General features: G+C 50.7%; 1 long non-coding RNA gene across 1 annotated transcript in view; it reads left to right on the forward strand.

Annotated features, from left to right (window-relative positions):
- The window catches only part of LOC140392396 (uncharacterized), a 57,184-nt gene that overhangs the window by 12,993 nt on the left and 29,264 nt on the right, over positions 1 to 14,927 (forward strand). The window contains exon 2 of the long non-coding RNA XR_011935329.1: positions 2,810 to 2,916. This is a non-coding gene — a long non-coding RNA (uncharacterized lncRNA). The remainder of the gene's footprint in view (positions 1 to 2,809; positions 2,917 to 14,927) is intronic.

The raw sequence follows: 14,927 nt of genomic DNA on the forward strand, positions 1-14,927 counted from the left end.
TTATGGTATATTTGTAAATAGTTCTAAGAGTCAATAAAAACTTACAATTGCCCAATGTATAACTACAAAAGACGTCTTCAGCCCCTACCAAACTGTAACCAACATGGCAGCTTGTGGAAAAACCCAAGGGCTCGTAGAAAATGCAGAGAAAAACTAAAATGCTGGAGGACTGAGCAACAATTCAGCAAAGCAGTCTTACTGGAAAATTAACTCCAGAGTCCGAGGCAGAGAGGAAAAATCAATTGGAGAAAGCTCGCTTGGAAGCTGGAGGGACGCACCTTAGAGTGGAAGTGAGGAATGAGATATTGTGACCAGATGAGATGTATCCAAGGATTCTGAAGGAAGCACAGTGGGCTAAACAGCTGGCTTGTAATGCAGAACAAGGCCAGCAGCGCGGGTTTAATTCCCGTACCAGCCTCCCCGAACAGGCGCCGGAATATGGCGACTAAGGGCTTTTCACAGTAACTTCATTGAAGCCTACTTGTGACAATAAGCTATCATTATATACAAGATATTACCCTTGGCATCGGCCCACACTCCCCCCCCCCCCCCCCCCCCCCCATATCCCGCCACCCTCTTTTTATTGTTCAACAATCTTTTCTTGGGTTGCTTTTTATACAACAGTGGGCAATTATCTTCTATTTACTTGTATTCGGTGCTTTCCCCTCCCCTCCCCCACACCCATCTCCCTTTCGGTGTTTTTTTGGGTGTTCCGATTTTTGTGGCCTTGCTTTGGGGTCCCTGATATCTGTTTCGGATGTTTTCCGGCCTCTGCTCCCTTTCCTGTCTGTTCCCTGCGGTTTTGTAGGCTCCCATATGTCCGCCCTTTCCCTTCTATTGGCTGTTGGTCTCAAACAGTTCCTGGAACAAGTTGGTGAATGGCTACCATGCTTTGTGGAAGCCATCCTCTGACCTTCGGATAGCCAATTTGACCTTCTCCAAGTGGAGAAATTCCAACAGGTTTGCCAGCCAGTCTGCAGCTGTGGGTGGTGCTGCTGATCACCAGCCGAGCAATATTCTGCAAAGGCTAGGGTGTTAGCCCTCTTCCCCATGTGTAGATCTGGCTGGTCCGATGTCCCGAAGATTGCCACTCTCGGGCACAGCTCCACCCTTACCCCACAACCTTGGACATCGCCTCTAAGGGGGCTGTCGAAAACCCGACAAGTCAGGGGCATGCCCAGAACATGTGGGTGTGGTTGGCTGGGCCTCCCTGGCACCATTCACATTTATCCTCCACCTCTGGGAAGAATGTGCTCATTCGAGTTCTGGTCAGGTGAGCTCGGTCGGTACACCACTTTTGAGGTGCATGAGGCTGAGCCTTGCGCAGGAGGAGGTGCTGTTGGCCTTGTTCAGTGCTTCGCTCCCCACCCTATTTCCGTCCCTAGCTCTTCCTCCCATTTTTCCCGTGTTTTGTCCACTGGAGAACGTGTCCTTTCTGATAGTTGACCGTACAGGTCCCCGCAATTTCCCCTCCCCAGATTGCCCACGTCCAGTAGCTCCTTTAACATTGATTTTTCCGGGATCCGTGGTAAGTTGTCGTCTCCTTGCGGAGAAAGTTCCTAACCTGTCAATTTCGGTGTTTGTTTCCGTTAATTAGCTGCATTTTCTCCGTCAGTTCCTCTGGGTGGGTTCCTTAGTCTGTCTTCTGCATACAGGTGCTAAAAGTCAGAGTCCCCCCATCCTGTCTCCAGCTCTTGAAGGTGGCGTCAAGTATGGCTGGTGCGGGCAGCACAGTGGTCATCTGGTTCCAGGTTCTGGAGGTGGCTACCGCCACTGGGCTTTTTGAGTGTTTTGTTCGCGGGGATGGGAGTGCTGTCGTGGCCAGGAGCCCGGAGGGTTGTTCCTGCACAGGGGGTGTCCTCCATCCTCCCTCATTCACTGTCTGGTTCTTTCACCCATCCCTTCAGTCTTCCTGCCGTGGCTGCCCAGTGGTAGTACTGTGTAGATTAGGGAGGGCCAGGCCCCCATGTATCTTCTTCTTTGTAGACCTTTTTGGGGGAGCCTTGGATTCCCCCCACGCACACACAAACATACGCTATTATCAGACACGTGCTTACACTACCATCATGCACTAACACTACTATCAGGCACAAGCTTACACTACTTGCACAGACACACATTTATAATATTGGTATAGCGAAGCAGAACTCTGAAAATACATGTTGACATCAGTGTATAAGTGGGTTAATGCAGTGGCTTTGGGAAGTTTTACATTTAGGCTGTCTGACACATGCCAGTCTAAAAGGAAGCCAAGGCGAATGCCATATAAATCTACTTCAACTAAACTATAAACAGCAGTCGAAGGAAAGCTATCCTGTCCATTGACATAAGAGTGCTAACCTCCAGTGACCTCCCTGTGGCCTTGCACCCATTCTCGAAGATTTTGCGTTGAAGGAACATATTTCTCCTGCTCCCTGCCTGTACTCTATGACAGAAGGCAATCAACAAAATGTTGTACTGATCAGTGAAACAACCTCCTTTTCTCCAAACTCTGAGTGTGCTTTCAGAGTTCAGGTGACTTTTTTTAAAATTTGAAGCTAAGCAAATTCAGAAATAGGTTTGAGGTGATTTTCTGATGTCGGCTGTATGGCTTTGTTAAGCTGCCAGGCGGGCGGTGTATTCTGTTATTTGTGTGAACACTCTGGACTTCTCTTCATGTTTGAGACTGGGGAATAGAAAGAGGATAATCACAACAAACCATCCAGCCTTTTTTAAATAGCTAACACATGAGGTGTGTAGGAAGCAGAATGTCCTACTTGTAAAATTAAAGGTTACTTGCATAATCTATGTTTTGTTTTGTTCTCCATAGGTAAAATGTCACCTGTGCTGCTGAATGTTCCGCTGAAAGTGGACACAAAGGATCTTCAGATTCACACTCTAACAGTGGAAAGACCGATTCAACCTTTGGTAACGCAGGTGGGGATTTTGGATTTTGCACTTTCTCAAGATCAAGCCACCAACAGGTGCCAACGTAAAGCTCTTTTGTATGTAGATAGGGTAAACTGGGGGTGTTCAACTTGCTACCAGCGCACCGATAGCCACTCCTGTCACATTTCGGATAAAATGGGCGCTGTACCAAGCTCTGATTTACTACCTAACAATTGGGAAAATCGCAGCCTACAAGGATGAGATTTTCCCACCCGTGAGTGCGGCTCTCTGTTGGGAAGTCCAATTTACCAACCTTTCCTCGATTCCATATACTCCACTGGGAAATTTCAGTACCCCCAGTTTTGAACTGTACTTGAAAAAGACATATGTGAACATATGTACATGTGAAAACAGCTGTCTAATGCGAGAACACAGAACATAGCAAACAGAACAAATGTTCATAAGTCCAGTCTCTGTGGCTTGCGTCTGATCCTGGTCGACCCCGGAGAGGTGGTGGTGGGGACGACAGCGCCTTGATGGGCGGATTGAAGCCTGGCTGGCGGCCTCATGAGTCGAGGTATCAGGAGGTGGCAAAACAACAGAAGGAAACGGAGAAGAATGTGGTTGCAGCCAGGCAACTTTGCACAGTGCCCGTCTGTTGCATCGCACAACAGATCCATCAGCCAGACGCACAACATACGAGCGGGGGGCAGCTGGAGCTGACCAGCCTCCATCAGGGATCTTGACTGGAACAGTATCTGACAGGGATAACACGGGCAAATTGGTGGCATGAGAATCATAGCCCTGTTTTTACCGATCTCGGAGTTGCTGCACCTTCTGCAGCACCGGGAGGTGATCCAGGTTGGGCACGTGTATGGCTGGAAGTGTCGTTCGCAGGTCCCTGTTCATCAGGAGTTGAGCCGGCGACATGCCAGTGGACAGTGGGGTCACCCTGTACGCAAGCAGCGCAAGGTGAATGTCAGACACAGAATCCGAGGCCTTGCAGATGAGCTGCTTCACTATGTGCACCCCTTTCTGAACTTTTCCGTATGACTGCGGATAGTGTGGGCTGGAAGTGACGTGTTTAAACCGATACGACTGGGCAAACAGAGACCATTCATGGCTGCTGAAGCACGGGCCATTGTCACTTATGACAGTGAGTGGGATACCATGCCTGGAGAACGTCTCCTTACAGGCCTTGACGACGGTCCGAGATGTGAGGTCTGAGAGCTTCACGACTTCAGGGTAATTGGAAAAGTAATCAATGATTAACATGTAATCATGACCATTTGCATGAAAGAGATCGATGCCAACCTTGGACCACGGAGAGGTTTCGATTTCATGCTGCTGAAGTGTCTCCTTACTCTGTGCTGGCTGGAAGCGTTGACAAGTCGCACAGTTAAGGACCATGTTCGCGATGTCCCGGCTGATCCCGGGCCAGTAGGCAGCCTGCCTGGCTCTGCGTCTGCACTTTTCCACACCCAGGTGGTCCTTATGGATTTGACGGAGCACCAAGCACTGGAGACTCTGTGGAATTACAATCCGGTCCAGTTTGAGGAGGATACCATCAACCACTGTTAGGTCGTCCTTTACATTGAAAAATTGAGGGCACTGCCCTTTTTGCCAGCCATTGGCTAGGTGCTGCATAACACGCTGCAAGAGGGTGTCTTTGGCTGTCTCCTCACGGATACAAATCACCTTCTCATCAGATGCCGGGAGGGTGCTAGCACACAGCTGCACCTGTGACTCAACCTGTGACTCAATTTGCCGGATGACGTTCAGTGGTTCACTAGGCACGGTGATGGAGCGGGACAGTGTGTCGGCAATGATCAGCTCCTTGCCAGGCGTGTAGACCAGGTCAAAGTCGTACCTTCTGAGTTTGATGAGGATGCGCTGCAACCGAGGTGTCATGTCATTAAGATCCTTGCGGATAATGTGGACCAGGGGCCTGTGATCCGTCTCTACTGTGAATGACGGCAGGCCGTAGACATAGTCGTGAAACCTGAGAATGCCAGTGAGAAGGCCCGGGCATTCCTTCTCGATTTGTGCATACCTTTGTTCGGTGGGCGTCATTGCCCTTGATGCGTAGGCAACCAGTGCCCAGGATGAGGCGTCATCGCATAATCTCCGCCATCTCCTCCACTGGGTCTGCAACATATAACAACAGATCATCAGCATATAATGACACCCGGTGTTCCTCATCGCCCCCCCCCGGACCAATCCCCTCCAATTCCTAGACTCCCTCAGTGCCATGGCCAGCGGCTCAATTGCCAGTGCAAACAACAAGGGGGATAAGGGACACCCCTGCCTCGTCCCGCGGTACAACCTAAAGTACTCCGACCTCCGCCGGTCCATAGCCATTGGGGCCCTATATAACAGCCTGACCCATCTTATGAACCCTTCCCCAAACCCAAACCTCCCAAGCACTTCCCAGAGATACTCCCACTCCACCTGATCAAAGGCCTTCTCCGTGTCCATAGCCGCCACTACCTCCACTTCCCCCTCCACCGAGGGCATCATGATCCCATTTAAGAGCCTCCGCACATTCGTGTTTAACTGCCTGCCCTTCACAAACCCCGTCTGGTCCTCATGGATCACCCCCGGGACACAGTCCTCAATTCCCGTAGCCAACACCTTCGCCAACAACTTAGATTCTACATTGAGGAGCAAAATCGGCCTATACGATCCACATTGCAATGGATCCTTATCCCGCTTCAAAATCAACGAGATCAGCGCCCGGGACATTGTCGGGGGCAGGATCCCCTCCTCCCATGCCTCATTAAAAGTTCTCACCAGCAACGGGCCCAGCAGGTCCACATACTTTCTGTAGAATTCAACCGGGAACCCGTCCAGTCCCGGGGCCTTTCCCGCCTGCATGCTCCCCAATCCTTTAACCAGCTCCTCCAGCCCAATTGGCGCCCCCAAACCAGCCACCTGCTCCTCCCCCACCCTCGGGAACCTCAGTTGGTCCAAGAATCGCCACATCCCCTCAGACCTGTACAGATCCCCATAGAAGTCTCAAAATACCTTGTTTATTCTCACCGAACTCCGCACCGTATTCCCTCCTCTATCTCTAATTCCACCAATCTCCCTCGCTGCCTCCCTCTTACGAAGCTGATGTGCCAGCATCCGGCTCGCCTTCTCCCCATACTCATATACCGCCCCCTGCATTTTCCTCCACTGCGCCTCTGCTTTTCCCGTGGTCAATAGACCAAATTCCATTTGGAGGTTTCGTCGCTCCCGAAGCAGCCCCTCCTCGGGGGTCTCTGCATAGCTCCTGTCCACCCTTAAAATCTCCCCCACCAATCTCTCCCTCTCCCTCCTCTCTCTCTTCTCCCTATGGGCCCTAATGGAAATTAGCTCTCCCCTAACCACCGCCTTCAGAGCCTCCCAGTCTACCCCTACCTGCACCTCCCCATTGTCGATGGCCTCCATGTATCTTTGAATACACCCCCGGATCCGCCTGCACACCTCCTCATCTGCCAACAGTCCCACATCGAAGTGCCACAATGGGCGCTGGTCCCTCTCCTCCCCCAACTCCAGCTCCAACCAATGCGGGGCGTGATCCGAGATGGCTATAGCCGAATATTCCGTTCCCTCCACTTTCGGGATCGGTGCCCTACTCATTTTAAAGAAATCTATCCGGGAATAGGCTTTATGGACGTGGGAGAAAAAATAAAATTCTCTGGCTACCTGCCTGGCAAACCTCCATGGATCCACTCCCCCCATCTGGTCCATAAACCCCCTGAGCACCTTGGCCGCAGCCCGCCTCTTACCCGTCCTGGACCTGGAACGGTCCAGTGCTGGGTCCATTATCAAAGCTCCCTGCCTCCAGATCCAGAATCCGACCCAACATACGTTTCATAAATCCGGCATCATCCCAATTCGGGGCATATATGTTCACCAGTACCACCCGCATCCCCTGCAACCTACCACTCACCATCACGTATCGACCTCCATTATCCGCCACAATATTCATCGCCTCAAATGACACAGGCTTCCCCACAAGTATCGCAACCCCTCTGTTCTTCGCATCCAGCCCCGAGTGAAAGACCTGCCCTACCCATCCCTTTCTCAGCCTGACCTGATCTGCCACCTTCAAGTCTGTCTCCTGGAGCATGACCACGTCTGCCTTCAGTCCCTTTAAGTGCGCGAACACCCGGGCCCTCTTGACCGGCCCATTCAGGTCCCCCACATTCCACGATATCGGCCGGATCAGGGGCTACTCGCCCCCCCACCCCCCACCGACTAGCCGTCCCCTATTTTAGGCCTCCCGCACCCTCCAGTCCCCCAGGTGACGGATCCCCGCCCCGACTCCCTCTTCTACCTCCAGCTCCCCTCTGACCAATACAGCAGCAACCCAGTTCTCACCCCCCCACCCCCCCCACCCCCCAGCCAGATCGCCGTCCTGCCATTTTGCCATTACACTCCCGTAAGTCAGCTGACTCCTGCTGACCCCGGCCACTCCCGCTATTCCAACGACCCCCCAGTATGTGAATCCCCCCCTGTCGATCAATGTGCGCTCTCCTCCAGCACCACCCTTCCCACCAGGCCCCGCCCCTCCTCAGCGTGGGAAAAAGCCCGCACTTTCCATCCGAGCCGGCCCCGCCCCCTATGGCACATCTCCTTTTCTGCGACCTCGCCCCAGCTCCCCAACCCCGGGCTTCCAATCCCCCCTTCATCAGCGGGGACCTGCCCCTACAGTACCGGCGCCCACACTCTCACACAGCCCCCACATCATATCCACTCACCCCTTCCCATTTCCCCTCTTCCCAACCCAAAATCAGAAGAAGAACACCCCCAAAATACAGTAAACACCCCCCCCCCCCCCACCCCCAACAACAAACCCTCAGTTGGAGTCCAGCTTTTCCGGCTGAATAAAGGTCCACGCCTCATCTGGCGTCTCAAAATAGCGGTGACGGTCCTGAAACGTGACCCACAATCGAGCTGGCTGCAACATTCCAAACTTCACCCCCTTCCGATGGAAAACCGCCTTGGCCCGATTAAAACCAGCCCTCTTCTTGGCCACCTCCGCACTTCAATCCTGGTAGACACGGATCTCCGTATTCTCCCATCTGCTGCTATGTTATTCTTCGCCCATCTCAGGATGCACTCTCTGTCCATAAAGCGGTGGAACTTCACCACTACAGCCCTTGATGGCTCGTTGGCTTCAGGTCTCCTTGCCAGGACTCGATGAGCTCCATCCAGCTCCAGGGGCCTTGGGAAAACTCCCGCGCCCTTCAGCGTGTTGAGCATTGTAACTACATATGCCCCAGCGTCGGACCCCTCCACTCCTTCAGGGAGACCCAGAATCCGAAGATTCTTCCTCCTCGACCTGTTCTCCAGGTTCTCAAACTTCTCCTGCCACTTCTTGTGTAGCGCCTCGTGCGCCTCCACCTTCACTGCCAGGTCCAAAATCTCGTCCTCGTTCTCTGAGGCATTTTGCCGTACCTCTCGAATCGCCGCCCCTTGGGCCTTCTGGGTCTCCACCAGCTTTTCGATCGACGCCTTCATTGGTGCCGGCATTTCTGCTCTCAGCTCCGCAAAGCAGTTTTTAAGGAACTCTTGCTGCTTCCACCACCACTGCGCCCACGCTGCTTGATCTCCTCCCGCCGCCATCTTGCTTTTCCCCCCTGCTCTCTTCGCTGCCCAAAACCACTTTTTTGGTCGCTCCACTCCTGGTCCACTCCATACAGTGCTGGGGGAACCTTACTATCACCTTCCCACACAGGGAACCATCGTACAGGTGCCGCTGGGGCTCCTCAAAAGGGCCCAAAAGTCCGTTCTTGGTGGGAGCTGCCGAACGTGCAACCTACCTAGGCAGAGCCGCAACCGGAAGTCGATCTCCTAGGAACTTGAGTGTCGTCATGCCAAATCAGCATTTGACCCTGTTCAGCTTCAGGCCATTGGCGTGGACACGGCGGAATACCTGCTGGGGACGGGAAACGTGCTCCTCGGGGATCGTGGACCATATGATGACGTCGTCCACATACACATGCACCCCTTCGATGCTCTCCATCATCTGCTCCATGATGCAATGAAATATCTCCAATGCCGAACGGCATACGGTTATAGCAGTACCTGCCAAACGGTGTGTTGAAGGTGCAGAGCCTTCTGCTGGACTCATCCACCTGGATATGCCAGAATCCATGTGGCGCATCTAACTTCGTGAAAAACCCGTGCATGTGCCAGCTCACTGGTGAATTCCTCCCGCTTCGGGATGGGGTAGTGTTCCCGCATTATATTCTGGTTAAGATCCTTGGATCAATGCAGATGCGCAGGTCTCCAGAGGGTTTTTTAACCACCACCATGAAGCTGGCCCAGTCAGACGATTTGGTTAGCCTGGAAATGATCCCCTGCTGCTGCAGCTCCTTGAGCTATTCCTTCAGCGGGGCCGGGGCCCGGCGTGGTGCATGGACATCAGGTCGCAATAGGATCTTGTACCGATATGGCGGCAAAGTGCCCATCCCATCAAACACATCTGGATACTGAGCGAGGATGTCGTCAATGCCAGCATGAAGATCCACGTTGGAGGATGTTGTTGAATAAACCCGCTGCACCAGGTTTAGCTTTTTGCAGGCATGCACGCCCAGTAGGGATGCCCTGTCCGGCTTCACAATTTCAAACCTTAGCCGTGCATGGGAGACAAATAGATGGCAGGACCCCAGTGCCGTGATGGCATTACCGTTATAGTTCAGGAGCTGGCAGGCTGCTGGAAGGACTTTGGCGGGCTTCTTGATGCATTTGAAGTCTGCCTGTGAGAGGAGGTTGGCAGAAGCACCTGTGTCCAGCTTAAACTGGATGGAGCAGTGGTTGACCTGCATCACCACACACCATTTGTAATCTGAATCCACAGCGAGGATGGACTGAATGCGAGATGAGTTAGGTGTGGCATGTTCACGTGTAGTAATGATGCCCACTCGGTAGGCGAACTCCAGGCACTCGTCCTTTGGATCCGTTGTATTGCCAGGATCAGAATCCTGTAATCATCGTTGCACATTCTGGTCGCGCCGTCGTCGGTTGTACTGCCAGGATCAGAATCCTGTAATCGTCGTTGTGTCAAAGTCAATATTTTCCCGCTTCTGTGGTAGAAAAATTCAACACACTCGTTAAGACAGAATAACACGCTTTATTTTTGAAAACAACTGCTTGCAGTAATGGCTGAAACTTGAAGTCAGAGAGCAATCAACAAAACTGCTGAGTCTTTCACAAGTTCCGCACTTTCGCGAAGAATTAGCTCAATATTTATACATTATCTTTATCAAGATTATGTGACAACAGGATGGTCAGGAGTTTGATCGGAAATACAAACGGAAGCAAAGACCAGACCATGTTTGGTCATATCACTCATACCATTATTTAGTCCTCGGAGGGAACATTGAAAGGTTAGAATAGACTTGTTTCTTCCTGAACTTGTCTTTGTTTTAAATTCCTACGGCCCTGGGTTATGACGAGTTAGTTTTATCAGGAGTTGCCGAGGTCCGGTGTTTTGGAATGGCTCGACCTTCGCTGATCTTTTCAGACTTCAAGTTATGCAGAGTTGGCCTACGGCCATACTAGTCTGAAAATGGTTAGGGCAGCATTCTTTACCTGGGCCTGGGGAGCTGGAATGAGTAGTTTCAGTCTTTCTGGTATTGTATCAAACCATTTGACCAGTCTTCCCATTGACCAGTTTTCTCATCATGCCATTACTTAATTCGTACCATATCACAGTTGCACAATCTGGACGCGCCGTCGTCAGAATGGGGAGTGCTGGCCCCTGACTGGTGGTGCAGACCTGCTCAAGGCTGCATGGTGTCCAGGCTTCCTGCAGTTTAAACATTGCCTGCCTCTTGCAGGGCAGTGTCCCTTTAAGTGGGTGTTGCCACAGTTAGGGCACGTCATGATGTCGGCGTCGTGACACGGTGTACGTCATCTCACATGCGCAGTGCGGTCGGCAGACGTCTGCACCTGTGCAGTGTGGGTGTTGGCCGCTTCGTTATCCCGTTCTCATCGCACATGCGTGGGGCTCCGGAAAAAGCGTGCAAAATGGCCGCTGTCTTCAATACTGAGGCGCTGCATCCGGGAGATGGCCTGCACACTCACTGCCTTGTGGGAGGCAAGTTTCTCATTTTCAGCCGATTTGTATTGGGAATACCGATTTTCGTGCTCATGCACTGTACATGTTTCAATCGCGACTGGCAGGGTCAAATGCTTGATTTTTAAGAGCGTCTTTCAGAGGATCAGAGTGAACTCCAAACACGATTTGGTCTCTGATCATGGAGTCAGCAATGTCACCAGTTGCAGGACAGTGCTAGCAGGCGGAGGCTAGTTAAGAAGGCATTAAAAGATTCATATTTCCCTTGAAGACGTTTTTGGAATATGTAGCACTCGAAGATTTCATTGGTGTCCACTTCACAGTGACTATCGAACTTGTCCAGGATGGTCTGAAACTTTGTCTTGTCCTGGCCTTCGGTGAAGTTAAACGAGTTGAAGAGTTCGATGGCTTGATCACCCGCTGTTGAGAGGAGAAGCGCGATCTTTCTTGCATCAGACGCACCATCGAGGTCTGAGGCTTCGATGTACAGCAGAAACTTTTGCTTGAATATCCGCCAGTTGGCACTGAGATTGCCGGAGGTCCTGAGCTGGTGAGGAGCCTGAATCTTCTCCATGGTGCCGGGATACATTTGCTGGTCGTCACGGAACAGACTGAGGTAAGCCACCTTAAATTAGTAGTCTCCTGGTATCGTGTCGTGTTAGGTACACTGGTCTAACACTGGCTGCAATTGGATGCAGCTTGGATCAGAAAGATACTCCAGACCTTGAAGTTAGTTCAATCAGGTTTACTGAACTAATAGCACAGTTCTCTGTGAGTTCAACTCTCTGCTAACTTAAGTGTGGTTACTCTGTCTGACTGAATTTCTTGTCGACATATTACCGAGCAGCTGGAATCTCTCCCACCCTTACTGCCTGCCAGTGGTATATGTTGGGAGGATATTTAACCTGTTCGACTGTGTTATGAACGCACCTTCCTTGGCCAACAAGTCCTGGAATGGTCACCACGAACATGATGCTGCCGTCATGCTAAAAGGACGTACTGTCTATCACACAAATGAGTAATGTGCTACATGAATTTCAGTATCAGTGTGATGCTAGGTATGTAGGCTGGATATCCCAAAGACTGGCATATCATATCAAACTGCCTGTCCCTTCCACTATGGTACGAAGTCTTACAACACCAGGTAAAAGTCCAACAGGTTTGTTTCGATGTCACTAGCTTTCGGAGCGCTGCTCCTTCCTCAGGTGAATGAAGAGATATGTTCCAGAAACACATATATAGACAAATTCAAAGATGCCAAACAATGCTTGGAATGCGACCATTAGCAGGTGATTAAATCTTTACAGATCCAGAGATGGGGTAACCCCAGGTTAAAGAGGTGTGAATTGTATCAAGCCAGGACAGTTGGTAGGATTTTGCAGGCCAGATGGTAGGGGATGAATGTAATGCGACATGAATCCCAGGTCCCGGTTGAGGCCGCACTCATGTGTGCGGAACTTGGCTATAAGTTTCTGCTCGGCGATTCTGCGTTGTCGCGCGTCCTGAAGGCCGCCTTGGAGAACGCTTACCCGGAGATCAGAGGCTGAATGCCCTTGACTGCTGAAGTGTTCCCCGACACCACACAACCCTGCCATGGCAATCTCTGCAAGACGTGCCAGATCATCGACATGGATACCACTATTACACATGAGAATACCACCCACCAGGTACGCGGTACATACTCGTGCGACTCGGCCAACGTTGTCTACCTCATACGCTGCAGGAAAGGATGTCCTGAAGCGTGGTACATTGGCGAGACCATGCAGACACTGCGACAACGAATGAACGGACATCGCGCAACAATCACCAGGCAGGAATGTTCCCTTCCAGTCGGGGAACACTTCAGCAGTCAAGGGCATTCAGCCTCTGATCTCCGGGTAAGCGTTCTCCAAGGCTTAAATTGGAGTTTGGTGACTGAGGGAGTTTGCTGAGAAGGGAAGAAGGTAATCGTTGGAGTACATGCCTTGAGTCTTTGATACTCTCCGCTTCACTGATGTTCCACAGTGTCCCCAGCTGCCGCTGCACTGTAGCACAGTGGTTAGCATTGTTGCTTCGCGGCGCCAGCTGAAGAGATGGTGTGAGGGGAAGAGTTTCAGATTCATGCGACATTGGGACCTGTACAAACTAGATCCGTTACTAGAGTGGCTGGGGAGGGTTTAAATTAAAATTGCAGGGGAATGGTGCCCTATGCAAGGAGTCAGAGGCGGGGGAATCATGGACAAGGACAACAAACAAAAAGGGGAATAAGAAAAGTGATCAGCAGAGAAATCAAGGGTCAGAATCAAAGGGCCTCATTGAAAGACAATGGGAACGGGACAAGTAATTTAAAAAAGACAAGCCATAAGGCTTTGTGCTTTAATATGAGGGGCATTCGCAATAAAGTAGGTACCTAATCACACTGACAGGATATCTATGATATAGTCAGGATTATGGAGACATAGCTGCAGGGTGACCAGGGATGGGAACTTAACATCAAGGGGTTTCCAGCATTTACGAAGAACAGCCAAAAAGGAAAAGACGGTGGAGTGGAAGTGCTGGTTAACACAACAGTGAGGACGGATATTAGCTCTGGCAATGTGGAATCTGTTTGGGTAGAATTGAGAAACACCTGTAGCCATGTAAAATGGCTGACTCCCGATTAGAATGGCCAAACCCCGATTTAAAATGGCGAACGGAAGAGGCTGATGGGAAAATCAGCCAATAGGACTCAAACAGACAGCTGCAGGTAAAGCAGTGTATTCGCCTCTGGAGAAGCCAGACCAAACCGATACCTGCAGCCATCAACATAACAACACCCCAGCCATCTGCATATAAAGTAGCAATCCCCGGGAACAATTGATACAACATAGACACACAAAGCCGACCCAGACCTTTCGGCGCCAGCAGGAGCTGACACAAAGAGAGGTAAACGACCACCCCTCGATCAAGGAATCGCTCCAGTATTGGAGAATATCGAACCAAGTGATTGGGACCAAGTCCAATCACTTGGAACCAGGTACAAGGTCCGCCCCGAGAGGCGGGAAGCTCCTGGGGACTATAAGAATAGGGGCCAAGTTCAAATCGGCCCTTCTTCTCCTCCCGGCTGCACCCTTCTTCATTCTCGCCAACAACAGCCGAACGAAACTTAAGTCTTACTCCAACGATCGCTACCAGATAGACACTCCTGACTATCGACCTGTACCAGCTTTGAATCCCGCAGGCTCAGAACCCATACGAAAGGCCATTCATTTCCCTGACCTGGTGGGCCATTTCCAAAGTTAAGTATTGGCCTGTTAGTTGTAGGAAGTAGCTTAGAGGTAGAATTAATGTATAAGTATTGATTGCTGTATATAATAAATGAGCGTTGATTTAACTCTTACTAAGCGGTGTGTTGGATTATTAATCATTACTCGGACTTGAACCACGTGGCGGTATCAGAAAGATACCTGCTGACTCAAGAGCAAAGGTGACAGAATAAGAGCAATTAAACTAAGGCTAAAAACGAGCAACACACCAAGGGGAACAAAACGTTAGTGGGGTTTGTATATCGACCTCCAAAGTGTAGTGGTGATGCTGGAAATAACATTTAACAGAAAATTAGAGACAGATATAATAAAGGAACATCTGTAATTATGGGTGAATTTAAGCTGCATACAGATTTTGCAGGTCAAATTAGTAATAATACCAGAGAGGTGGAATTCCTGGAGTGTATACGAGATGGTTTTATGGACCAATACATTGAGAAACCAACTAGGAAACACGCCATCCCAGATTGGGTATTGTGTAATGAGAAATAATAATAATCTTTATTGTCACAAGTAGGCTTACATTAACACTGCAATGAAGTTACTGTGAAAAGCCCCTAGTCACCACATCACAGCGCCTGTTCGGGTACACAGGGAGAATTCAGAATGTCCAATTCACCTAACAGCATGTCTTTTGGGACTTGTCGGAGGAAACCCACGCAGATACGAGGAGAACGTGCAGACTCCGCACAGATAGT

The sequence above is a fragment of the Scyliorhinus torazame genome, chromosome 16 (assembly GCF_047496885.1).
Source record: "Scyliorhinus torazame isolate Kashiwa2021f chromosome 16, sScyTor2.1, whole genome shotgun sequence".
Taxonomy (NCBI): Eukaryota; Metazoa; Chordata; class Chondrichthyes; order Carcharhiniformes; family Scyliorhinidae; genus Scyliorhinus; species Scyliorhinus torazame.